The 27048-nt window shown below is 43.6% G+C and overlaps 1 long non-coding RNA gene across 1 annotated transcript in view; it reads right to left on the reverse strand.

Moving 5' to 3' along the window:
• Positions 1-4126: 4126 nt before the first annotated feature.
• Positions 4127-27048, reverse strand: part of LOC122177778 — a 50539-nt gene continuing 27617 nt past the window's right edge. Inside the window, exon 3 of the long non-coding RNA XR_006178147.1 lies at positions 4127-4377. This is a non-coding gene — a long non-coding RNA (uncharacterized LOC122177778). The remainder of the gene's footprint in view (positions 4378-27048) is intronic.

Raw genomic sequence — 27048 nt, forward strand, 5'->3', positions numbered from 1 at the left:
TGCCTCCCATGTCTGCATTTATGCACTGCTCCCGAAAGCAACACGGTCTAGCTAAGTTTCAAGGAGAAAGTCAGATACGAGGACACAGCTGCTGAGGTCGACCAGGGTGGGACACCCAACTTCAATTCCAGATCTGAAAAATACCAGTATCTATGAGTTACAGAGTGATTTCACTCCACTTCTAGTCCTAACAACACACACACGGTACCACAAACATCTCCTCTGTGGTACTGACGCTGATAAGCAGGGGCAGAAATGCTTTCAGAAAGGAGCCCTGCACGAGCTCTGCCCTTTTGGATGCCTCCATGCCCATGCCCGGCTCCAGATGACATAAGCCACGCACGGGATGGACCATGGAGGTTTGTATCCATAAAGGGCACCGGCGTTTTCCACGTGAGGAACCCGCACAGAACGTGCGGCCGCAACACCACTTTCTCGGGAGCACACATCGCTTCACCGCACACAAAAGGAACAGAGTTCACTCAAGTTTTGAGCTAACAAAAGAGCACGGCAGCGCCGAGTTAATTCACAGAATAACTCAGATGCGCACAGCGATCCATAAACTGTAAAAACCCCGAGCTAGCGGAGCCGAGGAAGCAAACTCCACAGGGGACGGGCAGTTACCCGTGCTCGGGCAGCTTCCTACACAGGGCACGGCCAGGGGAGGAAGGGCCAATTCCCACCCCAACCCCCCGAGACGCGCTTCCTGGGCACACAACGTGTCATTCCAACTTTTTTTTTTTTTTCTGCCGTTCGGGCGGCACTGCTCGAGAAAATCCCCGGTTTTACCCTTCCGCAGGGGTTCGGCGGCCGCTTACCAGAATATTCCCCGCGGCCACCACCGGCGCAGCCCGGGCCCGCATCGCCGCGCCCCGCACGCCGCCCCCACCGGAAAACTTTCCGGCCGTGCCCCGGCTGCGAGGGACCCCTCCGCCTCCCCGAGCCAACTTCTCCTTTGTGCCGCTTTCCCCGCGCCGACACAAAGCGGCGGCTGTCAGGCACCCGCCGGGCCCCTTCCCTCGCCACCCCCCCCAAGCCCCGGCCGCCACCTGCCTCCTCCCCGGGGAACCCCCACCCAGGTGCCCCCCGCCTCTCTCCTCCCTTCCCCCCCGTCGCCCTGCCCCCACCGGCCGCCCCAAGTTTGCGGCGGCCCCGTCCCGCCCTCCCGCGGGGCGCGCTCACCTCGGCCCGGCCGGTGGGAGCGGGGCGGGGCGGAGCGGAGCGGCGCGGGGAGGCTCCCAGCCCGGGCGGGCTCCGCTTCTTTGTCTCCTCGGCGGCGGTACCCGCTCGCTCGCTCGCTCCCCCCCTCCGCTTCCCTCTTCCCTTCCACAAGCGGATGCGGGCTGCGCGCTCCGAGAGGGGCCGGCTCCCCCCCTTCCTCTTCCTCCTCCGGACGCGTCCAAGGCCCCGGCCCTCGGCGGCTCCGCTCCCTGCCTCCCTCAGCCGGCGGCGGCCCCGGCCCCTCCTCCGCCCGATCGACCGCCCGCCCACCCCCCCGCGCAGCCCCCGCCCCCGCCCTGCCCTTCCTGCCGCTGCCGCTGCCGGGATCGCGCGGGAGGAGCTCCCCGGGCTCCCCCTCGCGCTCCGGGAGTGCCGCCGCTTCCTCCGCCCGCCCCCGCCCTTCCTTCCCCCACCTCTCTCCGCAGGAAGGCCCGGCCCGGTCGGGGACGGAAGGTGCCTCTCAGATCTCCCGACCGCGAGAGCCCGGGGAAAGTGCTCAAAGTAAACAGGGGAGAGGGGACCGGCTTGTGGTGGTGCTGCTGGTGCTGGGCTGCTACCTGCTGTCCGCGTAGAGAAGGCATATGGCGCCGAAACTGCCCCCCTGAGCCCTTTATAGCTAAATTGTGTGCCGTGGGCAGGTGAGAGGCATGGCTGCATCTCAGCCCCCTTCGGCAGCCTTTGTGCTGAAGTTAGGGAGCTGTTGGCTTTCTGCACGTGGGAAAGACCTTCTGCCACAAGATTGTGCCCTTCTGGAAAGCTGCTGTGCTTCCCTGTGCACAGAATTATATAATAGTTTGGGTTGGAAGGGACTTTTAAGATCACCCAGTTCCAAACCCCTGCTGTAGGCAGGGACACCTCCCTCTAAACCAGGCTGCTCAAAGCTCCATCCAGCCTGGTCTTGAATGCTTTCAGGGAGAGGCTTCCACAACCTTGCCAGTCATGAGTGATCAAGGCCAGCTTTTCCCACAAGGGCTTCAAGATGACCTGCTAAAAGCTGGTGTTGGGAGTGAAATCAGTGGGATGAAGGACCGACTCAATCCGTGGCCTCGTCAAGTCATGGTGCAGAACCTGGTTTCACTCAGGGCCCTGTGTCACAGAATAATAGAATAACTTGGGTTGAAAGGGACCTCACAGCTCACCTAGCCCCAACCCCTGCCATGGGCAAAGCTGCCCCCCACAACTCAGGCTGCCCAGGGCCCCATCCAACCTGGCCTTGTGTGGGAAATATTTTGATAGGAAGCGCTGTGGGCTTTTACAAATAGCCAAACACTTCTGGAGCCCATTTATCACTAGATTGAACCCAGATGATCTCAGGCTGCTTGCAGGGTCTGGAATCTGCCACCAAAAGACCACACGGATGCTCAGGTCTCCAGGTTTAGTGGACCCATAGCACCACAGATCATGGACACAAGCATCCCCATCGGAGCTGATCCCACACCCATGAGACCTGTCAATGCACATCCCTCCTCATGGTAAAGAGCAGGGCCTCAGGCCTTATGGACAAAGCACAGGGAACAATGCAAACAAGCAGCTTGAACCCACCAGCCCTCAGAGGGCAGCTTGGTACCCACCTCACATCACCAACAAGATCATAGTACCATCAGATCTCCTGTAGCTCAATGAGTGTGACCCCCACAGACGCAGCCAGGGCCATCCATACAGGGATGGGGCACAACAGCTTCTCTGGGCAGTTGTGCCAGCGCCTCACCACCCTCTGAGTAAAGAATTTCCTTCTAACATCTAACCTAAATCTCCCCTCTTCTAGTTTAAAACCATTCCCACTTGCCCAACCACTATCAAACTGTGTAAAAAGTTGATTTCCCTCCTGTTTGTAAGCTCCTTTCAAATGGAAGGCTGCAATGAAATCTCCCTGGAGCCTACTCCACATTGAACAGGCCCAGCTCCCTCAACCTTTTTTTTTAGGAGAGGTGCTCCAGCCTTCTGACCATCTTCATGTCCCTCCTCTGGACCCACTCCAATAGCTCCACATCCCTCCTGTGCTCAGGGCCCCAGACCTGGACACAATATTCCAGATGAGGCCTCACATGGGCAGAGTAGTTGTGCTAACCCACAGTGGGTCTGTGTGCCACTGGGAGATAGGGAACTGGAAAGGTTTGTCCTTGTGGAGGCAGTCAGGGAGTTCAAAAAGGAAAAATCAATGCTGCTAGAGGGAGTCACTTTACATTGTAAAACAATTGACTTTTGAGCTCTACCAGTGCTGGTTTAGGCTTTTACCAGCTCATTATTCGTTATTAAATGCACAAATCCAAAGTAAATTCAGCAGTACCAACAAAATGCTGTCTTGTAACGGAGAGAACTTCATACTGATTTTCAACCGGTCACAAAAATGCATATCCTGAGATTTTCCTGTGTTTTGGTTTGAAATAGTTCAGAAATCTGTGAATAATTCTATCTTCCCTTTATGAACTTCTGCTGGTTCTTTCAGCACTTAATTGATGGTTTTGGAAGCCTTGGTTGCCTTTCACATGCCTGCTAGATAAAACTGAAAGGAAAAAGTGGCCTCTTGTTTCTTCCAAGAAAGACTAAGTGTGCACCTCAGGGAGGAACAGAAAGCCCCTTTCTTTTCAACTCCCTTCGTGCACGCATTTGACTTCGATTTGGAGGAGTTGTATTCTCCCTTTCTGAACCATAACCTGACCCTGCTTTTTGAGAGCTGGGAAATAATTGGGGTCTCAGGAACAGAAATCTACATTCTGCTGCGCAGCCTCTGTCTCACTGTAAGGTGAGGCCTTGCTCAAGCCTCTCTCTAGGCCTTGGCCTGCAGAGGCTTAGGCTGAATTAGTTAGGTTTGCCTATTTAAGAACTTATAGATATGAGTCTCTTACTCTTGGAATGAAATACACTGCAGGAGGAATAATGGAGAGGTGATTTACTCTTGCTCTTGTTTACATTCATAGCGTGCAATTCATTTTCTAGGGTTTCTTTTCTTTTCTTAGATTCTGTCCCCTCTTGCCACACCCTGCAGATTTCATCGCACAAAAATCTCCGTTTTTGTCATTTGTTCTGCAACACCACAGAGCTGAGGCTGTGCAGGGAGGACAACAGGACCACACTGATGCTCTGGTCCACATGCAACCTCCAAAAGTCTGCAGCAACATAACAAGTGGGCAGTAGAGCTCAGAGCTTTCCAGGTATCTGAAAAAAAAAAATAAAAATGATGAAGCACACCTTGCTTTGGCAGATTAATGCTAATAGGATTTATGGAAGAAAAACGTTTGAAAAGCTGGGATTTGAATGAACTCGTTGTCTTCTAACAAATGACCAATTTAAGGACTTTGAAGCATTCTGTTGTTAAATATATTTAATTACATTAAGAAAGATCCATTAAAGCTGGTTTTGCCAAACTGTGGCTTACGGCAAACAGAAGATACTGTGGAAAGGGACTGGAGTGGTATGTTGAAGGGTGCTCTGATTGCCTGCTGAAAGTATCCTTTTGTTTCACCAGTAAAAGAGACCGTAATGTTGCTTTGAGTAGTATTTCAAAATGTTGAGCCTACTGAAATATTAATGTACACTTTCTGAAATATCATAATTAGCTGTTATCTCTGGAATAACTGTTATTAAAAAGATCTGACTGCTTGTGATTCAAATGAGAATTACGTTCTAAATATGAGAAGATGATAAATTTGGGGGATATGCGCAGACGTGAAAGCAGTACATGATGTGGTGGGCATGCTATTTCATATAAAGAAAGTAAATATGCAAAGCATATACTTTTGCATATGCATAAGAGCGGTGCAGTCCTTAGAAACTATATACACAGGAGAGAACAGCATGAATATTTCTCCCAGCCTAAGGCTATAACTGTATAGCAAAAATAAAAGCAAAAATGGTTCAGAAATAGAAAGATGTTTCTTCATTTTGGTTAAAGAAACAGTATACCTCACACTGCTCTTGGAATAGAGTTACATGCAAACGATGGGTCTAAAGGTTGTGTGACACTTATTTTGCAATGACTTAATAATAGCAGTAATTTGCACAAGAGGCTGGGAAAAAAAAAAAAAAAAAAGACGAGCTTTTTTTTTTCCCCCATTTTGTTTTTATTCCTTTCTTTATCTTTCCTTTTTACATCCCCCATTTTCCATTCGCTATGTCATGCTACCTATGCTGCTCGGCAGAGTGCTATGTTCCCCCTGACCAGAACTTGGCTGTAATCTCAACCACAGACACCAATCTTACAGATCTAACACACGCTAATAAATTTACATCTCAGAGTGGCAAGGACGTGATTGCCGTCTCTGAGACAAGGCTTCCTCCATGTTCTGTGCAAGCAGCTCACTCTTTACCCAGACACTTCAGTTTTTCTAATTGGCTGTTCATTCTGGACTCTGAGTTGCTACATGCTCCTGAAGACCAGTGTGAGGATATCAGGAGAAATGTTGTGTTAAAATCTGGAAAACAGTGTTGTTCAGTTCAGACATGGACAGCAAAGGCATTTTGCCTCTCTGTGTTAGTTCACTGCAGAGAAAATATATCTAAATGTAAATATACACTTTTTAAAAATTACTACTCCTCCTTCCCAATTCTTTTAAAGGAATCTGACTTAATAAACTCCATATATACAAGTGATGTTGTAATACGATGTCACTAAGAGGTAGAGATGTAAAAGCACATGAGGTATTCCAGGAAAAAACAAAGTGGCTTCTACTTCTAATCTTAAGAAAAGGTTCATTTTTATAACATCTTTCAGAAAAATTCCCAGCTTACAATCAAGTAAATTTACTGAAAGTCATTGTATTTTCTCTCTCTCTCTCTCCCTCAAATAAATGAATAAATAAATAAATAATCACCTACTTTAAAAAGGGTTTCTGTTGCTACATACTCTCTGCTTAAATCATATGCTTGGTTCCCCTGCACATAAAGGGAAATTACATGAACGCTACCAAAGGGGGATGGATCCCAAATACTCAATTAGTTACTGCTGAGTCACTTAAGTATATATGCACAATGATTCTGATTCAGCCTGACAGTAACACAGCTGCTTTTCTCACTTGCTACATGACTGCTGCATCTTCAATGACATTTACAAAAAATCATTGAGGGGAAGAACGTGTCCTCAGAGCTGAAAATACATCCAAATTCTTCTATTGAATGGGCCAAAACTACCCACAGGTGCTGTAAAACTGCAGCTAAATCTATCACCAGATCGTATTTTATTTGACAAATTCTATTGTTATCTTTTGTAGACAGTTGCTAAGAATCAGTGTATTTCTGCAAGGAAAACAGTCCAGTGTTGCGGGCTTTGGAAATGTCAGAGCCCTTGATTCTCCTGTTTATTTAAAAGTGGAAGCGCGCTGAGGGATGTATTTTGAACTCTATTCAAAGGTTAAAACTGATCTTTCATATAGTTCTGAAATTCAAAATATTGCTGCTGCTAAATGGTTTGACTCTGCAGCGTAATCTCTGCTTTGCATTTAAATACCAAATCCTATTGGGGCTGGCTGCTAAGCAGGCTGTGAAGACGTGGTCACTGCATCTCCCAGCCACTTCTCCAGGCAGGAGTGCAACCCCGACGTGTGGCAAGGTGGTGTGAGATCTGAGAGAGCCGCGCAGGGCATGGAGTGTGCTGCCAAGGTGGGTGATGTTGGCAGTTAAATTACCCATGCTGGACTTTGCTCAGTGCTGTAAGCTGATAGTCCCTTCCTCAAGGGGAAAAGCACATGGGGAGAGGCAATAGAAGTGAAACAGAGCAGGTTTACACCTTACTCAGAGCGGGCTGCATGACTGTCTTACAGATTGCACAGCTGTTTGTTTCTTTGCAAGGAGCTTTTACCTCTCAGTGCACATGGGTGTTTATCCTTCCTGATGAAGGGTGAGGCTTATCTTGGTGGGCCTTTGCTGAGATCTCACGGCAGCTTCCTCAGGAACCACTGGCCACAGCCTTGAAGGACCAACTAAAGGTGCAAGGGGTGACTTCACCACTGGAACTTTAGCCAGTATCAGAGTCTCACAAGTTCACAATGCTCTCTTTGACTGCAGAGAAGGAAGCAAAATAGGACCTTATCAGCCTTCTCAATTATTTTATAAACAATGATGGCTAATCATAGCCACTGCCTTTGAAAAATGTATGACCAGTTGCCATAGTACTGCCATCAACATACATAACACCTGGTATCTCCTAGAGCACCAGGAAGGATAAGGTTATGCAAGAAGCTCCACTTTCAGAAATTTTTTTCCCTTTCCATGGCTGCCAGAGGAAACCTGAAAGTCTGATTCCTATCAACTTAGAAACCTGTCATTAAAAGAAAAATCAATGTGCTTTTAAATCAGGACTTATTAGTTTTGTGGTTTGTGTCCTGGCTGAACTTTTGAATGCTTCAGCTGGCAATTCTGAATCAGGTGAGAAACTAAAAGGGGTTTTCTGCTCTTACATGCTGGCGTGAAGTTTAGCTTCATGCAGCGTTTTGTATTTGAACATGTAATGCAGATTGGTACCAGTCGGTACATGAGATTCTAGTCTGTCATCTACACAAGATCTACAGCCTACACAGATCAAACATCACCTACAGCCTACACAGGTCATCACCATGTCTGCTTTGTCTGGTTCAGAAAACATGAAGCTGCAGTCTGTATTTGACATTTCAATCTAGAATTAAGGCAAAAAGATGATCGGTGTAAAGTGATTGTGGAAGGCATGATTTTCCCTGCATGTACATGATCTGCAACAGAAGGAGCTAAAACGTAATGGATGAACCAAGATGGCACCTGCTTCTGATGGGAAGCTTCAGGATGTTCTTAAAATTCTTTATTCATCTTACAAAATTTATGTTCTCCACGCTTAACAAATGAGGTCATTCTTGTTTTCTGATAAGAAACATATTTTTAAAAGATCGAAGGAAGACAAAATAATAAAAATGTACCTCCTGCCACATCTTTTATCAAGGCTGTTTTTGAGCAGGGTTTGTTACACAGGGGAACACTCAAGGTGAATGTAACTAGATGTGACTTTAAAGTCATCATCTGGGTGTACGAGATGATATACCACTGTTTCCAGTAGAACTGGTAGGTAATTATTGTAAAATACTCTGTACTGCAGTATTTGGCTGTCACTCAGCAAATAACCCCAGCCACCACTGTGGAATTAATTGAATAGTAGTACATCAGTACAATCAATTGCTGCCGCAACTAATTAAAATTAGAATTAGCTGAAAGAAAAATAGTATAAGGAGCTACCATGACTGAGGGAAAAATTGTCCTGTGACTCCATCAGTTATAATTTAAATTGTTGAACGCTTATTCATAATAGAAAAACTGAATACAAGGCAGCAATGTAAAAAACACCGGTCAAATACAAATAATACAGAAAAGAAATCTGAAAACACTCAATTGTTAAGCTGATAAATGCAGTTTGTTAACTGAAATGAAGATAAAGTAAGATTTATTTTGAATTTTGATTGTATTTTAAGTACACCTTATTCTCTATACAGTTCATTATTTTAAGGAAAGAAAAAGCTTATTTTTAGTTGTCGCAGAAGAGCTGATAAGATAATCAGGTTGCAGGATATGGTTATAGGTTTTTTGTTTTTTGTTTTTTGTTGTTGGTTTTTTTTTTTTTTCTTCTTTAGCTTTAAACCAATCCATTTTTCAGCAGCTACTGCAAAGACAGCAGCCTGGCAATAGCAAATGGTTGAGCATATCTAACCTCAGATCTGCTCCACCACCATTCTTTTAGCTGATCTCTATTACATACAGGTATTGTCTAGAGACAAGGGAAATAATTCAGAAATCAGTGTTCTTGGCTTTGTTTTCTATCTGTCACTGTCACCAAAGTGCTCTATAGCTTTACCTTAGTTGGCAAAGCTCGGGCAATTTAGCACTCCTGTGTTTTATGTGATTATAGTTCACCAGGATGATGGAGGGCTAATTTGTAGATGTAAAGCATGGCGGGTGCTGCATACAGGTGGTACATTTCAGTGCTGTGATTCAGTCATGGCTCAGTCAATTCTGATTTAGTTGAAAATTCCAGCACTCAGCTGATATGAATCAGGTGCCTTTTATTTATTTTTTTAATATGGGATGGATCTGTTGAATTTATAGTTTTGTCACTCATTAGGCAAACACTAGTGTCGTGCTAATGTAAGTTAAGGCGTATTTATCTGCAGTGTATGAACTTACATGGGCATATGAAACAAAAAGAGGATGCACGTCTGAGCCAATGTCATCTCCCAGACGAGGAGGAGAAGATGACAGCATTCTTCAGAACAAAGAAATAGGCAAGAACTAGCAACACCAGGCAAATGGTCCTCATAGTTCTGCAAGTTCCTGGTTTGGAATGTCACCACTCTCACTGCAAAACCCCTCTTGAGCTGAGATTGTGGGGTCTGCCAGCAGGCAGGAGGGTTGTGGAGTATGTGGTCAAACACTGTGCTGCTGCCATCCTCAGAACACCAGGAAGAAAATCATAGAATCACATGATCATAGAATGGCTTGGGTTGGAAGGCATCTCTAAGATCATCCAGTTCCAGCCCCCTGCTGTGGGCAGGGTTGCCACCCAATGGATCAGGCGCTAGATCAGGTTGCGGTGGTCCATTGTGTTGAGGAGCTGTTTGACCTAGTACTGGCAGGCTTCATTCTGAGTTTTAAATTACCGACCCATCGACATTTAAATGCATGTGAAATTAGTCATTTCTCACAAACGTTCATGTGGTGTCTTCCTCTTGATCTGCTGGAAGGCTTTCTTCACTGCGGCATCCTGCTGCTCTTCTGGGGCTTGGTCAGTGAGGTCTCTAGCTTGCAGGGCAAACAATGGAGCAACTTAACTTGCAGTTCATCTGCTTTCTGTCAACACCAGTAGGTTCTGACAGGTCAATCAGCCAACAGACCATGTGCTCTCCCTGAACCCCACAAATCAGTAGGTGCATTCACCCAGAGGGAAACCTGCAGAGAACCAAAGGTCCTCTCCCTCAGCCTCACCACATCTCTGTCAGCATGGCTGTAGCCAGTTGCCAACTCCAGAGCTCTGTGGGAGGGCGGGTGGGATAAACACTAACGGGGAGTGGTTGCATTCTCCCCATTCCTGCCCCAAACCTCCCAGTCACTGGGCCTTCTCCACCAAAATACCCACAGGAGAGGAATTCCTGGGATTTAGCCAAGCCAGAGGGAATGTATTGTGCCTTTGGGTCTGGATGACATTGCTCATGGAGACCTACAGATGTTATGGACCAGGTGGTTCTTTGCTCAGTGCAGTATAACCCATGGTAGCACAGCGTGCTTTAGCAACATCCTCTCCTCCTGAGTGCCTAACACTGTGCTACCATGTACCTCAACGTCTGCAACTTTGAAACTGTTTACAGAAAATTGGCTTTCACTGATATCATCTGCTCTTGCAGTTTTGCCGTGAGTCACACAATATGGTGTGTACTTTTTGCTTTTTACTTAGAGACCAAACAGCCCAAATCCCATCTTTAGTTAGGTTTTCTAGTCTTTACTTTCTTCAGAGAAAAAAAAAGCAACAAATAAAGTTTCTTGCTCTCAAAGCTAAACATGCATACTCCTAAGTTTGTTTGGTTGGTTGTTTTTTAATTTCTTTCCTTTTTTTTCACTAGGAGATAAATAAAAATAATCACCACATTTTATCTGCGCTTATTTGGGGTCATGAGCTATGAATACCAGTGGCTGATGGCCTGGTATTCATATCTCTGAACCTTCCAAGTGTCTCTATGTGGGCGCCCAAAAACTGCATTACCTCTGCTCAGAAAAGCAATAGTACTTCAGCTCCTTGCAGGTCGTGAGGCTTGATGATCTCGCTTTGAGATTCAAGAAGGGAAAGCACTGAAGTAATGTAATGCTGTGTTTTCTCACATGCTTCTGAACACCTAGGACTGAAGAAGAAACATAAAGCAGGGCCAAAGGGGACTACTGTGGGAGGATTCTAAGATCTGGCTGCCTTCAAGCCCAGCATTTCACTTTCAGCCTTCGACCTGCTGCACAGAAATGAAGTCAGCCTCACACTCTTCTGCCAAAACTGAGTCTGTTGAGAGCACCGATTACAGTGAAAACACTTGCAGAGGGAACCCTTTTGCTTTTTGATACGCTGGAGCCAGGAAGTCACTAAGTGAGTGCAGCCCTCTGAGTGCTGACACTCTGAAAAGCAAAATCAGTCTTGTTTTTCAGAATAGCACACTCAGGTTCACAGGCCAGGATAACGGAAGGGTAAGTTATTTTCCTCACAATTTGGCTAAAAGTGGCATAATTGTGACCATTCCTTTATCAGAGTTGTTACCTTTGCAGTTGTAAACAAGAATGACTTGCCAATTTTCCACTCAATGGGAAAATTCTGTGTGCTTTGATAGCAATACACCAGAGACAGCACATAATGGAAATGCTATCGTGGAGTGCCAGCTCAAAAAGAGAGGAAAATGGCTGAAGAATTAACTGTCAAACGACTTCTCTTTTTCTCTTTTTCCTTTTTTTTTTTTTTCCTTTTTCCTTTTTTTCTTCTCACTTCATTTTATTCTTCTTCTTCTTCATAAATCAATTTAGCAACATTTATGGAAAATGATCTGTGTTTCAAACAGGCCTAGGTGTCTCTTTTGCTATCATTTAAGGTTAGACCTATCAAACCTACCTGGCTTTTCAGCTGTAATCTCAAGATGCTTCAGCTTATGGCTTTTATTTGTGTTAATTAAATATGTGAAAAGATAGACTTGTGTACATGCAAATATCACGGAATTAAAGGTGCCATATCAGACTCAGCAGTTCAGGGACTATATGTGCCAGTGGATTTCTCTCAGATAAATGTGATGTTGTTTATGTGTATCACTGCTTGTGTGTCCTCACCTGGCAGCCCCTTGCCTTCTGGCAGGCAGGTATGCCATAGACCAGTTAGCTCTCTGCTCCCTATGTACACTGATATAAAAAAGGAAGCTGTGTGCTCCTTTTGGAGCTGTATTTTGTCTCAGTTCTTTTCCTGCAACAGTGAAAAGCTGTGTGTGTTCAGCCTCTATAGCCTTCTTTATTAAAGAGACCTCTTTAGATCAGATTAATTATTTGCTGACCAGCAATTGATTATCTGCAACAAATGCAGACTTTACTCTAGACATTTGTGGTTTCCCTGGGACTAATTCCTAGATTAAATCATAAATGTTTATACTCTGGTATGAAAAGTTTATTCAAAGCTAGGAGGGAATGCATCTAGTATGGACATATCCCCCAGTAGCTGCTATCTAGGCTGTATGTCACTACTTGGACAGCTGCCTATGTTCAAGAAAATACTCATGCATCTTTTTTTTAATAAAGTTGTGCCAACATTCTTCACTCCACAGAGCCTCAGTGTGAGGTTGCAGATGCAGCCACCAAAACAGTTGGCTCCAGAAAAACAGGGGATGGCTCGTGCCTCCATCCTCCTGTCCCAGCCTACGTCCTTCTCACAGCAACACAGGGCCCTCTCCACAGACTCGCTAGTGAGACCCAGACATGACATCAGGACTGGGGACGGTCCCAGGCACGTGCCATGTGTCCTGGAGTCAAACAGGAAGGTATGGAGCTGCTACGTTGGGTGTTGGCACTGTAACAGCACACAGTCTGTTGTTAGTCACACTGGCCTTTCATCACATCCAGCCCTAAGCAAGTCATTGAGCTCCATTCGTGCAATCAGGAAGCCAAAGCAATGTCACATAGAGTCACTGCCCCCACATTGTCCCTGCTGAAGGGCCACAGGAGTGCTGTGAGCCATCCTAGCCAACCCTTTAGCAACTTCCAAAACCATTGCACGGCTGCTGGCAGCAAGGTGTTCATCTGTGATCTGTGACTGACTGGAGAACCAACCTTCCCATTCTCCCCAGTTTTCTAGAACATTTGCTGTGTTATCTGAGCAGCTATCTAATTTATTCAGATTCAATTGACAGCTATATTTAGACAAGGAAAAACCGAGCACAAATGTCTTATTTTACAGATTCTCCTGTATTAAGAACAAATCCTTTATGTACTTTTGCAGGAAGTGGATTTAATGAAGAAACATCAAGCATTATCCTTTGGGAGCAGCATTTTGTTGATAAAAACGAAAAGTAAAAAACAGGTGCAGAGAGGGAGGTAGAGTCTGTATCTCCAAATTATTGGAAGATCACTTAGAGAAGAGAGAGGCTGGGGGCAGGATTAGCAAATGAATTTCCCTAAGTTCTCCGGTACAAAGAAGTGGAAGGAATGTGACTGACCCTAAGTCTGCGTAGGGAAGGATGGAGGAAGTAACCTTGCCCTGTGCTTGCCTAATGCTTGCTTTACTCCTTTCCATGCCCTGACCCTGTCAAACAGGAATCCCAGGCTAACCCCACCTGCTCAGAAGACTCAGTGTGCCAGAGCATGACTGCAAGATCGGACTTCTCCTGCAAAGTTTGTTTTCTGCTGTTTCATGTTCTTCTTAGTGTTCCTTTTACAGAGAATAGGACATGTCCCCATCCAAATGCTTTGATGAATTTAATAACATTTCCATTCATTTACTGCTTGCTAAGTGAGCAGTGTAATCAGTATGTCTGATAAGGTGGTCAAGGGAGTTGTTCACATGCAGGCAGACTTAGAAGAAATAGTTCATATACAAGAAGAAATCTTGTTATTTTTGTAGGCATTTTTCTTCCTATTCCACATGATGCAGTGCTGCCATTTAGAATATAAATGACTAATCAAATACAATTACAGATTTCTGTATTCACTTTTATTGAGTCTGAGGAAATAAAATGTACCTGCTATAAAACAGAACCATAAACTACAGATAGATCTCTCACAGCTCAGGGAGGTAAAGTGAGGAGACATCTCTTCATTTGATATATGTCTTGGAAGTATGCATCTCTTATTCATACACAGAAAAACTGTGCTTCAGGTTTTTAAGTACTCACTAGTTCAGATATTAGGATGATGAACCACGTATAAAATGCTAAACTTATTGCTTAGGAGAAACACATATACATCAAAAACTTAGGATTGGTAGAGAACCAGCTGAACTAGACTTGTGATCTCTGTAGGTGAGGCTATGAGCATGGCTCATTTTGTTCACATGACTTTAAATTGCAGCCGCAGTTGAAGCTGTATTTTGTTATGCTTTCCTATCAGTATCACCTATATTTACAGCAGCACATAAGCAGTAATAATACAACTGTTAGTGTAAAAACTAAAGAATGACCATCTCTTCATAAGAAAGTCCTCGTGGGAGGAAGAGCCACATCGATAGGCAGAATGCAGTGTCAGGTTTGGCAGATTGGTTGGTGGATGTATTTGAGGCTGTGAAGAGGAAGGAACAGTGAATACATCCTTACTGTAGTGCTCACATTACAGCCTGAAACACACAGGTAGGAGGACCACAACAACCCTTATCTGTATTACCTGTGTAACTCATCATTTTAGTCTGAAACACTCAGTCAAACCACAATATTTTGAGAAACAGAGGCTATTTAAGTATCCATGTCCTTACAGCAGAGAAAAAAAGTACTCTAAAATAAATGCAGCACATGGCCACTCACAATGGACAAACATTCCTTTTTGGAAGAATTTCCCAAACCAACCATTACATTCAGTACATTTTTCCCTATTTGCTCTGGGCTCCTAGAGAAAGGGTAGAGCTCAGGGGAGGACGGGGTAACTGAGGAAATGAGATACAAAAGCTGCAGAAATTAAATTTCCTCAGTTATTCTTCCACAAGCTGTATAAAGTTTCCTTACTGAAAGAAATACTCTGAGGCCCACAAGTTCTTACATTTTCTGTGTGACTCTACTAGTAACCCTTGCTTATGTTGTGACCATCCAAAAGTCTCAGAGCTACACAAAAGATAGAAATAATCCAAACATTCTGCAAGTACCTGATTCTTCAAACAAACAAACAAACAAAACCTGGCTACAAATGATTTTAAATATATAAAGAAAAAGGATTTTGGTCTTTTGGGTGACTTTATTGTCTCTTTCAAAGCATCGCTTGAATCTGCCTGGCTGGGCCACATATAAATGGCAAAGAAAATAATGAGGAAAGTGTTTTGGATACTTAAGCTAGAAAACATCAGCCTAAATATCAGTGATAGCAGGACTAATGTAGTATTTTTCATACATACACTTCTGCTCATTTCTAGAGTTTCCCATGAGGCAGGGGCCGTTTATATAGAGCTACATTTAGGACAAAGAAATTATGGCATATAGCAGTTAAGAGTGTTGCTTTGATCAGGAAGCAATTCATTACCAGAGATGAAATTCACCACAAAGCTCCTGATTCCACTGCGCCCATCCACTGTCTCAACAGGAAGATAAACCATTTTTACATTCATAAAATAAGAATTAAAATTCTATTGCCTCAAGTGCTTTTGGCAGTTCGGATGTGGACAAAAAAATAAACTCAGCCTTCAATTTCTTACCTTATCTATAATCTAAATAATATCCATCCCTTAACTACTAACCCCAAGTATGTGTTATACAGCAGTGAGGGGACTAATAGCATTAGATCTTGACAAGCAGAGATGGGTAATGTCTTAGCTCCTTGCTCCACCAGAGCCAGCCTTTGGAGAGTTGGTTTTTAATCTCTTTCCTCTCTATTAAATGAACAGCTCAAATGAGATGAATTGCTTTGAAAGCATTAATTTATTTTTTCTTCATGAGACTCCTTTATAAAGATCTACTTTCCATCCCTGAAAGAAGAAGAAGAAGAAAAAAAAACAAAACCATCCAAATAATAGCAAACAACAAACAGTAAAGCAGGAGCTGTGATTTATTCAGTCTGGTCCCTTTCGAGGGATGCAACAGCTGCAGTCTGCCAGGAAAGCATCTCAGAGTGCTGGAGAATCAGTGCTGCACTCAAACTGAAGAAGCATGGAGAATTTAGAGCCAAGTTAGCTCTTTTCATTCAAAGGAAAGACAATGAATCATCACTTGTTTACACACAGTCTGTCTTACCCTGGTCTGTGCAGAGGAAGCGCTCTCACCCACATATTGCTTCACCTGACCTGTTCTCGTTCAGATTTCATTCTCAGATGTCCTTATCATCATCGACAATAACAGGAACAAAATATAGGTTTGTAGTATTTTAACTGATTCATCAAGAGTGTCAATTAAAAAAAAAAAAAAAGACATATTAAAGTTGACCTGCTAGAAGAAAGAGTATAAAACTTGTCATCCATATAGATTTTTCTCTTTGTTCATCCTATGCTTGTCAGCGTGGCCTTCAGCTCTACATCCCTGGAGTTAATTACCTTTAACAGAATTTTGCTGTACCCTCACTTTTACTGTTAAGTGTAAACTCTTTCATCATAAATTATAACTGCCATAAACTGAACCACAGAACTAAGATTATGATTATTGCTACCGCTGATAATGAAAAAGTTATCTACCATACTGGAACAAATCCCAAAGCCTTTTAAGTTTCCTGCATGAATAATCTGTTATGTCCCCAGTTTAAACCTTTACTAACAATGTCTCCCAGTTTGGAGAGCCTTGAGAGTTTAGCAGGGTAGTTTTAATTTATTGCAGCCTGGAGATCTTTACAAGAACAGGAAAAAGAAGGCTCTTTGTCCAAATGGCAGGGAAGAGACAGCTGCAGGCCCATTACCTGCCATGTTAGCAATCGCTGCATTGGCTGACGATGGTCACAGGGGCTAAAGCTCCTTCCATGCTGCGGTTCTCTCTCTCCTTCCCTCACATTATCTCTTCTCAATGACTGAAAACAATATTTGCTTAAATAAAATTAATAACATGTTGCCATTGGAAATAAGTGATAAACAGTGGAACAAAAGGTGAAAGTGACTTGAAAAATAAAATAATTGATTCATTTACAGTGTGATGAGATTTCATAGAATCACAGAATCACTGCAGTTGGAAAAGACCTCTCACATTATCTATTTCAACCATCAGCCCACTTCCACCATGCCCTCTGACCACATCCCTCAGTGCCACATCCACATGGTTTTGAGCACCTCCAGGGACAGTGACTGCACCTCCCTGGGCAGCCTGTGCCAATTTATATTACGGTTGTTGGCTGCTCACATTCTTCTTCAGTCTCCTCTACCAAGAACATACCATTGCTTGGATGGCTTGGATTAGCATTGAGTTCTACAGTTAGAAGAGGTATATGCAACAACATCATTCAGATACAAAAGCAGTTGTAGTAACTTTATTATTATTATTATTATTATTAATCTATAACGAGGCATTACTTCTACTGAAAACATTGGAGGGTGTGCTAGAAAAGGTGGATATACCATCTACCTAAATTTCTTGGATCTCGTATAAGGAGGGACAAAATTGATGGGAAAATAACTTTGGGAAAATGTATGAATAAAAGTAATATTTGAATGATTCATTTCTCTAAAATGGCCTCTGAACTCTTTTTCCCACTTTAGTGAAAAATGTACCATCCACTTGTGCCAGCCTGTAGATGAGGACTGTATTAAAAGATACTTAAATCAGAAAGTGATTCCAAAAATTTCCAACTTTCCATGCATCAGTGAGTATTTTTGACATAGCCTGATGCTATAGGATTTTAATAAATAATGAATTTATTCAAGACCTTACGTTATTTTTAGACTATTTGCTACCTATTATCAGGACATCACCTTTGAGAGAACAGAGCTTCAAACAAGGAGAGACACCCAGCTCTCCCACAAGATTTCTGTGTTTGCAAGGTCTGTGGAAAACAGCACTTTGCATCAACTAGTCTAAAATGCAGATGTAATGGAAACAGATTGGAACAGAACTGTGTTTTTAAATAGAGATGTCCCCAGAGAGGCATGGTTCTTGGGACTGCACTATTCCAACATCTGTGCTTGAGGATGGGGATCAGCAAACCTCAAAAGCTACTCCTACAGATAAGAGATTCACACATCCACATTTGGGGTGGGGGTTGAGCAGTGACATCCATAGGCTAAGAGCTACTTTCCCATGTTGAATGGCAAATGTCAGACCAACAACTGCAGCATCATCAGGGAAGAGGCGGTCACCGCTCTGTTCCTTCCCCACAGCTGTCCCCTAGCACGTGTCAAAAAATAAAGACCAGGTCTCCAAATGTGGTCTTACACAAGAACTGCATTTTGAAAAAATTCTGAACAAACTCTATTAGAATTTCCCAAAGTAGGACGACAGTGTTACAACAATAAAGCAAGAAAGATGAGTTGGAATAAAACATTTGGGTGGAAACGCTGAGTTGTTGCCATGACTAAAGGGAGCTAATTTATTTGCTTATACATTCTTTGTAATCTCATCTTCTCCCATGTGACTGCCAATGACTCATAGTTTGTTTACTGATGAAGAAAACATGCTTTCCGAAATCTGTGCATGAAGGCATCTTCATGGTCAGAGAACATTCCTCCCACGCACAGAAGCAGGGACAGCCTCACGGACACTGCTCAGCATCTCTGGGATCAGCAGGGTGGGGAGACATGGAGAAGGGGCACTGCACAGGTGCTGCCCATAGGGACCACTGAGGGTAGATAACACAGCTTGGGCTTGTTTGCTTCTCCCCTATTGTTTCCCAGCCTCAGTGGTTTGGAGACTTTCTAGCCAGAAAAGTTGCATAGTAATGATGTTAGGAGAGCTGTAAGGCCAATAGCTCAAAGCCAGCTCTACTGTGGTTTGATGTTCTAGGAGGATTCAACCTTCCTGCAGACCTTTATAGGCATGGATAGCTTCTCAGGATCAACTAGGCTGGGCCATTTGCTGTTTTGTCTGGTTGCACCAACAACTCTGCGTGGGGCTGAACCAGAGAGAGAACTGCCTGATTCAATGGCACTGTGATGCACAAGGCAAACTACTTAACAATCCCAAAAGAAAACAAAACAAGGAAGTTCATAGTTTCTGGTTCAGAGATTTCTATAAGCATGTTTCAGTTTCTATGCTCTATACTCAGACCAGTCTGCTGTACTTCTGGGCTTGATATATACCAGCTCAGACACCACCATTGGAAAATACAGGTGGAGAGGCGTTTGCCCTCTCCCCTCCCCTCCCCTCCCCTCCCCTCCTCTCCTTTCCATCCCAATAAAAATGAGCAGGAACTGAAAGGGAAAGATGTTCCTGGGATGCTTCTTCAAGTTCGTAGACAAAACTGAAAAATCTCCATTGTTAATGAAAAAAAGAAATGTGTAATTTTTGACAGAAATCCAGTAAGAATCACTGCGATAATCTGCCAACATCTCTGGAATAAATGATGCTCTCTTGTAGGTGTGTCATGCAAAAAGCTGTTATTTGATTGTTTGTCTTTCAGAGGGTTTTGCCAGACCTGGCTCCAGGAGTTGCTGTTAGCCATGCGTGTTGCCCACAGCACAGCTGAGCACATCCCTCTCCTTCCCCACGCCACAGCCCAGCCTGCCATTGGAGGAGACAAACAAGCCCAGCCTGCCAGTGGAGGAGACACAGCCATTAGATTCAGTGGCTTTGCATCACTTCAGGCCTGCACTTACTGAAAAGTAACAAAACTGCCTGTAGATAAACATATGAGATCATCAACTCACCCATTAATTAAAAAGGAGTGTTCCAATGCTGGCAGTAGCTTAAGTGGATATGGAAGACCAGCCTCATGGTAGGACTAACTACAGCAAGGAAGCCAGAAGGTAATCACAAAATCATAGCATTGACAAGGTTGGAAAAGACCTCCAAGATCACCCAATCCAACCATCAACCTATCACCATTTTTTTTTCCACTAAACCATGTCCCTTAGTCCAACATCTAAACATTCCTTGAACACCTCCAGAGATTATGACTCCACCACCTCCCTTTGCAGCCTGTTCCACCACATGCCCACTCTACTGGAGAAAAAATTTTTCCTAATATCCAACCCAAACCTCCTCTGGCACAACTTCATGCCATTCCTTCTAGTCCTATCACTACTTATGTGGGAGAAGAGGTTGATCCCTACCTTGCCACAAGCTCCCTTCTGGTTGGTGTAGAGCGAGATACAAGCCAGGAAGCCATTGGCCTTCTTGGCCACCTGGGCACACTGCTGGCTTATGTTCAGCCAAGCATTGACCAATACCCCCAGTCTATTTCCTCTACACAGTCTTCCAGCCACTCTGCCCCAAGCCTGTAGCATTGCCTGGGGTTGTTGTGGCCAAAGTGCAGCATCTAGCACTTAAATATTAGTTATCTCACCATCTCACCAAGAGGTCTCTTAGAATGTGAGGCCAGGCTGCTGTCTGGAAAGCAAGCGATGTGCTTCAAGCTCAGTCACAGAAAGTGCCTGAGTCCACACGATCTATCTGTGGTAGAACCTCAGACTACTAGCCTTTGGTGGCCCATTTCATGGTGTTGTCTCTTGGTTACTTTAACCGTAACATCATAGATAAAGAAAAATCTCCAGGTTCAGAAGGATTTTTATTTTTTTTAACTTTGAATGTAGATGCCTAAGTGAAAAACTGCAGTTTTGAAAGCCCCAGTCTTGGACACCAGAAAACCTCTTGGTGCCTCAGTTTTGTCAGTGAAGCCTCCCCGAGGCAAATCTGTAGATGTAGCTCTTTCAGCGGTGATGCCACTGTTAACATTTGTTGTACTGCAGCACTTAAATAGATCATTAACAATATTTTTAGTTAGAATCTCAGCCCAGACTGACCTTATGGCTGCTTTTCTTTTTTTTTTCTTTTTTTTCCACAGCTGCAAAAGCAGGAAGCCCCATTGAGCACAGCACCTCAGGAAGCACGCACAGGGTACCAGCACATCCACTGCCTCGGAGAACGGCAACAGAGTGGTTTTATGACTATTCATCTCTAAGACTTTGCTTACATGAAGATTCAGATGGACGTATAATTTGTCTATCTCTAACCTAAAATTCTCCAGGGTGATTGTTCAGCTTCTAAAATATTTAGATGCACACACCCACACATGGCCCATTTTTTTCAATAGGTTTGTATAGTTGTTGTCCCTCATTTGCTTGTGCAGATTCTGTCATTGAATATTCAGATAATAAAAGTCATGCAAATATACAGATACATAGATACCAAACTCACTCTTCCCTCACCTTTAAGTGAAAACAAGAGAAATGTCAAATGCATTTTATCACACCGCGAGTAGTCGGCAGTCCATACTTTTTAAAAGGAAAGTGGGCACAGGAGAAGAAAAAAATCCAGTTACTCCACCACTAGCTGCATTAAGCCAAAAATAAGTAGTTCTAAAAATATATGTACTGAAGCTGTAAGTGGGAACTATTCATAGTGGACGGTCACATTCTTGACCCCAGTCTGTGCTGGTTATAAGATAACCACTTGAATTCCCAAGTCGCATTGAAAAGTGCTGCACTGTATTGTAGAAACACTTGAAATTTAAGTCATGCTGACCATAAAGGAGTACTTCAGAATTTTATTTATTTGCTAATGCCAAAAAAAAAAAAAAAAAAGTAACTATCACATTTCTCGAGGATTAAGTTAGACTTTACCACATTCTTTGCAGACACCTTACATAAACTTGCATTATAGGGACAGATGAAAATAATGTCATAATCAAGGTGCACACAGGGTGCATCTGCCAGAGCTGTGACTCATGTTAAACTACAGTGTGAACATCTCACCACAGTTGTACCACCACAGGGGTACAGTTATTACCTGCGACAGATCTCCTGCCTTACAGTGTGCTATTGCTCCCTCCATACACAAGAAGCAGGTTCTTCCAAATTCCCTCCTGTAATTTCACAGATGTCATCCTCATGGAACTCCAGCTCAGATGTTCACTTTCATCTCTTCACACTGACCATCTTCCAGTGGCACTCACATCTCTCTCAGAGGAATCCTCCCCCTCTCGTTGGCATTTTATTTACCTCACACCTCAGCAGAAGTGAAGAGCTGCTGATAGAGTTGTGGTTCAAAGCTGTTGAAGGAGGCTTTTCTCTGCTTGCCCTCTGATAGAGCATCCTGTGTGTCCACCAGCCGTCTCTCTCCCAAAGTACAATAAGGCCTTGCTCATGTCACCCTGCTCCACACAGCCCCAGAATGGAAGGAGCTGTGATTTGTTTCACACCAAGAAGGCAGCAAATAGAGGAGGTCACAGGCTAGGCCTACTGTGCCATGGTATTTGTGATACAGCATTTAGATAACGATGTGGATTTGGCTTTTAAATAGAACCACCTCTCCCTAGCAAACCCCAATGCAGGACACAGAGGATAGGAGCAATCTGGCTGACTTAATGGGAACAACCCATTGGGCTTTATGTAGGGCTTTCTTACAAACTCATCATTTGTGGCCATGTGGTGTTTCCAACTGTTGTCTCTGAAGAGTGATTTCACCATGCCCAAATAAAAACTGGCTGACATCATTTTAGACATGATTTTTATCTGTCAGTAACTTTACTGATTTGTTTGTCCGCTGAGGGAATACGGTAGGAACTTTAACATCTAGCTGATGTGAAGACACACATTTGGAACTCTGCTTGGACGTAGCTTCTGCTCCAGGCTCTCAGCTCAGTTGGTTAATTGGAGATACTTGGAGCACTTTGAGATACTTGAGACAGGTCCCACCCTGTCTGGCCTCCAGCTCTGTGCTCCAGAGAGACGTGAGTTCCCTGTAGCTCCTGTGGCACATCCCTTAGTCCTCGGCATGCATCTATGTGGGGCCATCAGGCCATGTCTATATGTGAGAGATGAGTGAAATCTTACATTGCTGCTGGTTATAATGGGACATTCAATACCTACATCACACCTCCCTGATTAAACTGGCAAGCTGGACCTTCCCCATCTTTCCCTTTTCTCTGAGACATAAGAAATAATAGGCAATTCAATAAAATTTCCTTCAATATTATGGATGAATTTAGTCAGGGCAGTTAATTTAACAAATATTTTTTTTGCACACTTTTTCATCAACACCTAAAATGTTATCAATACTTCTTAATTGCCAGCACTCCATCTTCATTTTTCTTCCTACAAACAAAGAAGTTTGAAAATAGTTTGATATTATTCTTATTTTGTAACAATTTATTTCCCATCCCTTTTTAGAAAGAGGTCTGTTTCCTCTTTGGTACAGTATTCATTTTATCTGGTGCCCCTTTGGCTATCCTTAAGTCATTCTGTTTTCTTGCTGTTTTTGTATTTTCCTGTGGACTTTAATCGAGTCTGACAGGCAGTCTTTCTAAAGCACACAGGCAGTTTCTGTCTCCATTTTGTTTTCTCTATCAGAAGGACTGCAGATAGATATGCTGCAAATGAGGTTTCTTTTAGAGTTCTCCAACTTTCTTATAAACTCATATTCGTTTGATCATTCAAGTGCTCCATTGCACAGTGGTCACTAGTTTTATTAATAGCTTTCCAATTTGTTTCCACACCTCTTTCTTCCTGTACTAAACATCTAATCTAAAACCTCTGGCTATCAGTGGCCGTCTCCTGTAAAGATATTTTTTGTTTTGGCTATTTGAATTTGACTCACTGTGAGTAAAAGCATCAAACTGCCCTAGTACTCTCACATACCTAGTTCCCTTCCATTGGACAGAAATAACACAAGGCTGACATCTTTGAAAGAATTTCAGCTGCATCAAACCCAAAAACACTAGGAACTCTAGATCAGCTTTTCTGTATACAACCATGTGATACTGTTTAAAAAGGGTGCACTGGAGGTCAAGGAAGCATGGAAGTTAGCTTTTATTTGTAATTGGGTCCTCTGAGAATGCAGACCATCCTTTTATGCTTTTCACAGCACTGGGGTGAGAAAGAGAGATAAGAAGAGGGAGGAAAGAAGGAAAGAGAAAAAGGAGGAGACAGGAAGGAAGGAAGGGATGGAAGGAGGAAGAGAGGGAGAGAGGGATTGAAGAGGGACGGACGGAAGGAGGGAGGGAGGGAGGGAGGGAGGGAGGAAGGAATTTTTGTGTGTCAGGACAACTGTAATAATGAGCTTTTTAAGAACTATTATGAAGGTCACGTTGAAGTTAAAATGGCTGGCAGCACTGGTGCTGTTTATTGTCTGAATAATCATGATGCAGCTGTGCCCACAGCTAAGCAATGCCTTATATTTGCAGTATAGGTGTCATGCCAAAGATGTCCCTCTGGGGTGGGGTGCCCTCTGGACCCAGTATTCCCAAGCTCTAAGGTTGTAAGCTGTGGGATTTCTCAGACTCCTTTTCCTCCAGTCAGGCTCTTGCCTTTCTACCACATGACCACCATACCTATTCTTTACTTCTCCTGTTAAAAACAGCCACATACCCCGCTAGCCGCTCTTCTTATCTGATTGCACCCTACTCTATCAGTATTGCTGATGCTTTCTGTGCCTGCCGAGGTATCCGTGCTGCAGGTGGCCTGACGCAAGTGGCTCACATGTTGGAAAAGAAGAAAATTAGGGGTTTGGTAGCTATGAAAACTAATAGCAGCTTTGTGCTGGGAGCCCTGGATAGAGGCAGTATGAAGATGAAAAGATAGGAAAACATCATCTTCTCACAGTAAATCAATATTGTTAATATAACTAAGACCTTCTCTAAGGGCGAGGGCACAAATTTCCGACATTAGCTGTTGTCATAACAAGTGGTCCCTACTGTTCTCATTTTTAAAATTGACCTTTTCATCTTTTCTTACTGCCACAGAGATCAATAATCTCATGCATGAGGAGAGTTACTGGTATCTGCAGGATGTCCAGAGGATAAAAAATAACTCTGCGGTACTTACTGCACTGTCTGCCTGAGCACCTGCCTGCAAGTGTCCCAGAGCAACCTGGCTCAAGTTTTTTCTGCGGTGCAGAGACAAAAGATAAGAAGAGAACTCATCATCGTTCATTCTACATAATTAATCAGCTATGATAAAAGCTCGATGAAGCAACATTTGCAGTAATGCGGGCTTTAAAAATAGATTGTATAATTCCCTCCGTGTTTTCAGTTTCAGTCTACATTCATGTGGAATGGTATGCAAATACATAATCACATCCCTTACTCCCACACACATGCACTTACAGGAAGGCTCGTTGATACATACAGGAATAAAACACGCATACCCATGCAAAAAACATGCTTGAGTTGAGGTATTTAAGTACGATAAGAAATATTTATGTTATTTTTGTCAATGTTTTCAACTGCATATACGTTTACGTATTGTGCCTTCATAAGATATCATGTAAGCGCAGTGATGTCCTTGTATTAAACTGCAGAGACGTGAGATGAACACTGCTGGTGAGAGACACAATGTACATGTTCAGGTGCTTCCCCATTACATACAAACATTCAAAAGATTTATATCATCCTTTGGCATATATCACTGAATAATTGGTTCCAAGGCAATTGCAGTCTCTATTTATTTAGATGATACATTTAAAAAAAGGGAAATGGGAAAGGAAGGGAAGGAACAATACATAAAAATTAAAATGGGAGAAAGGAGGAAGTATTTTCAGTGAAGCTTGTCATAATAAAAATTCCAGTACGTAGATAATCTATCATATAGATACATAGACATTGCTACATGATCATACACTGTCTGATATCTAAAATCTGTCCAATATGTGTGTATACACATCTACAAATCCATATTTCCATATGTTTGCTCATGCCTAAGCACCAGTGCAGGTATATATACATGGTGTTAAAATGCCACAGAACTTTCGCAAGGGGAAGAGAGCAGTGAGTCTGACACCAAAGTGCCAAGAAAATGGGGCAGGCAGCTTATGCAATGTGCCTGCAGCTCATCCCAAACACGAGGGCAGGTTCCTGCCAGCAGAGCCGGGTGTGCTGTGCGAGCAGCATCAGCCTAGGCAGAGCGGGGATAAAGTCACTGAAATTGCTGACACGGCTCCTCTGCTAGAAAAAGCCCTGCGGTGGCCCAAAAAAAAGCCCTCAGCCAATTTCTTTCCTCATCGCATCCTAATATGCACCGCTGTCATGTCTTGGAAAAAAATCAGGGCTTTCTCCTGCAAGAAATAGCAGAAAGGAGGATAAATTGCTTTATCTTTGGCAGAAGTGGAGCAGGCCTTCTGTCATATCCCCGAAGCTGCTCCGAGGAGAGGATTCCCTTGCATGCATTCAGGCAATTATTTCACACTGAATGGGGAGCAGAAACATTTCTGTTTTGCGTCTGAGCCTCCTCCAGGGTCCTCTGTTGCAAATGCCCAGAGACTGCTGCCTTGGGACTGGGCTGAGGGCTGCCCACTGCCCGCAGCCCCTGCATCCCCAAGGTCACACCTTCCTCATTAGTTCATAAAAAGGCAGTGGGACAGCCAACAGAGACTCCCTCCACAGAGTAGCAACTTGATTTCTCAGCTACACTCAGCTTCTCTCTGAACTCCGTAGTATTGCTGGCAGTCAGGCACAGCCCTTGGTACCAGGGATGACACTTTCATTAACTGGGGTACAACTGAATTTCAATTTGGTAGAGCGACAACTTGTTTTCCCATCTCTCTGCTTATATTTACAGGCATCAGATTTTCAGATTATTGGAGCACACCCACAGTGAATACTGTTTCCTGCAACTTTTATTATTTTGCAGAATGGATCCCAGCAGAACATTAGAAAAATAAAACTGGACATGTAAATTTTATGGCCTGAATCCACCCAGCTGTAATTGAAATGAATACTTGGATGATTCAGTTCCACTTAAATGAAACTCATACCGATTGTGAGGGTGACAAATATTTATATATATATTGGTACATATGCAGAGATTTATCAATCCTTTGCATCTCTGAGTCTTCACCAGAATCTTCACATAACTTTGTACCTTTCAAAAGTGGCAACATGTTCATTTTTTACATTTTGTTATGTTCCCACATAGCATGGACTTTCATAGAACCATAGAATCCTTTGAGTTGGAAGGTATCTTTAAGTGCCATCTGTCTGAACTCTCCTGCAATGAACAGGGACACCTACAGCTGGATCAGGTTGCTCAGAGCTTTGTCCAGTCTGATCTTGAGTGTGTCCAGGGATGGGGCATCCACCACCTCTCAAGGTAACCTGTGCCAGTGCCTCACC

Source organism: Lagopus leucura, unplaced genomic scaffold, assembly GCF_019238085.1.
Source record: "Lagopus leucura isolate 7727_CA_CO unplaced genomic scaffold, USGS_WTPT01 Super-Scaffold_100001, whole genome shotgun sequence".
NCBI lineage: Eukaryota > Metazoa > Chordata > Aves > Galliformes > Phasianidae > Lagopus > Lagopus leucura.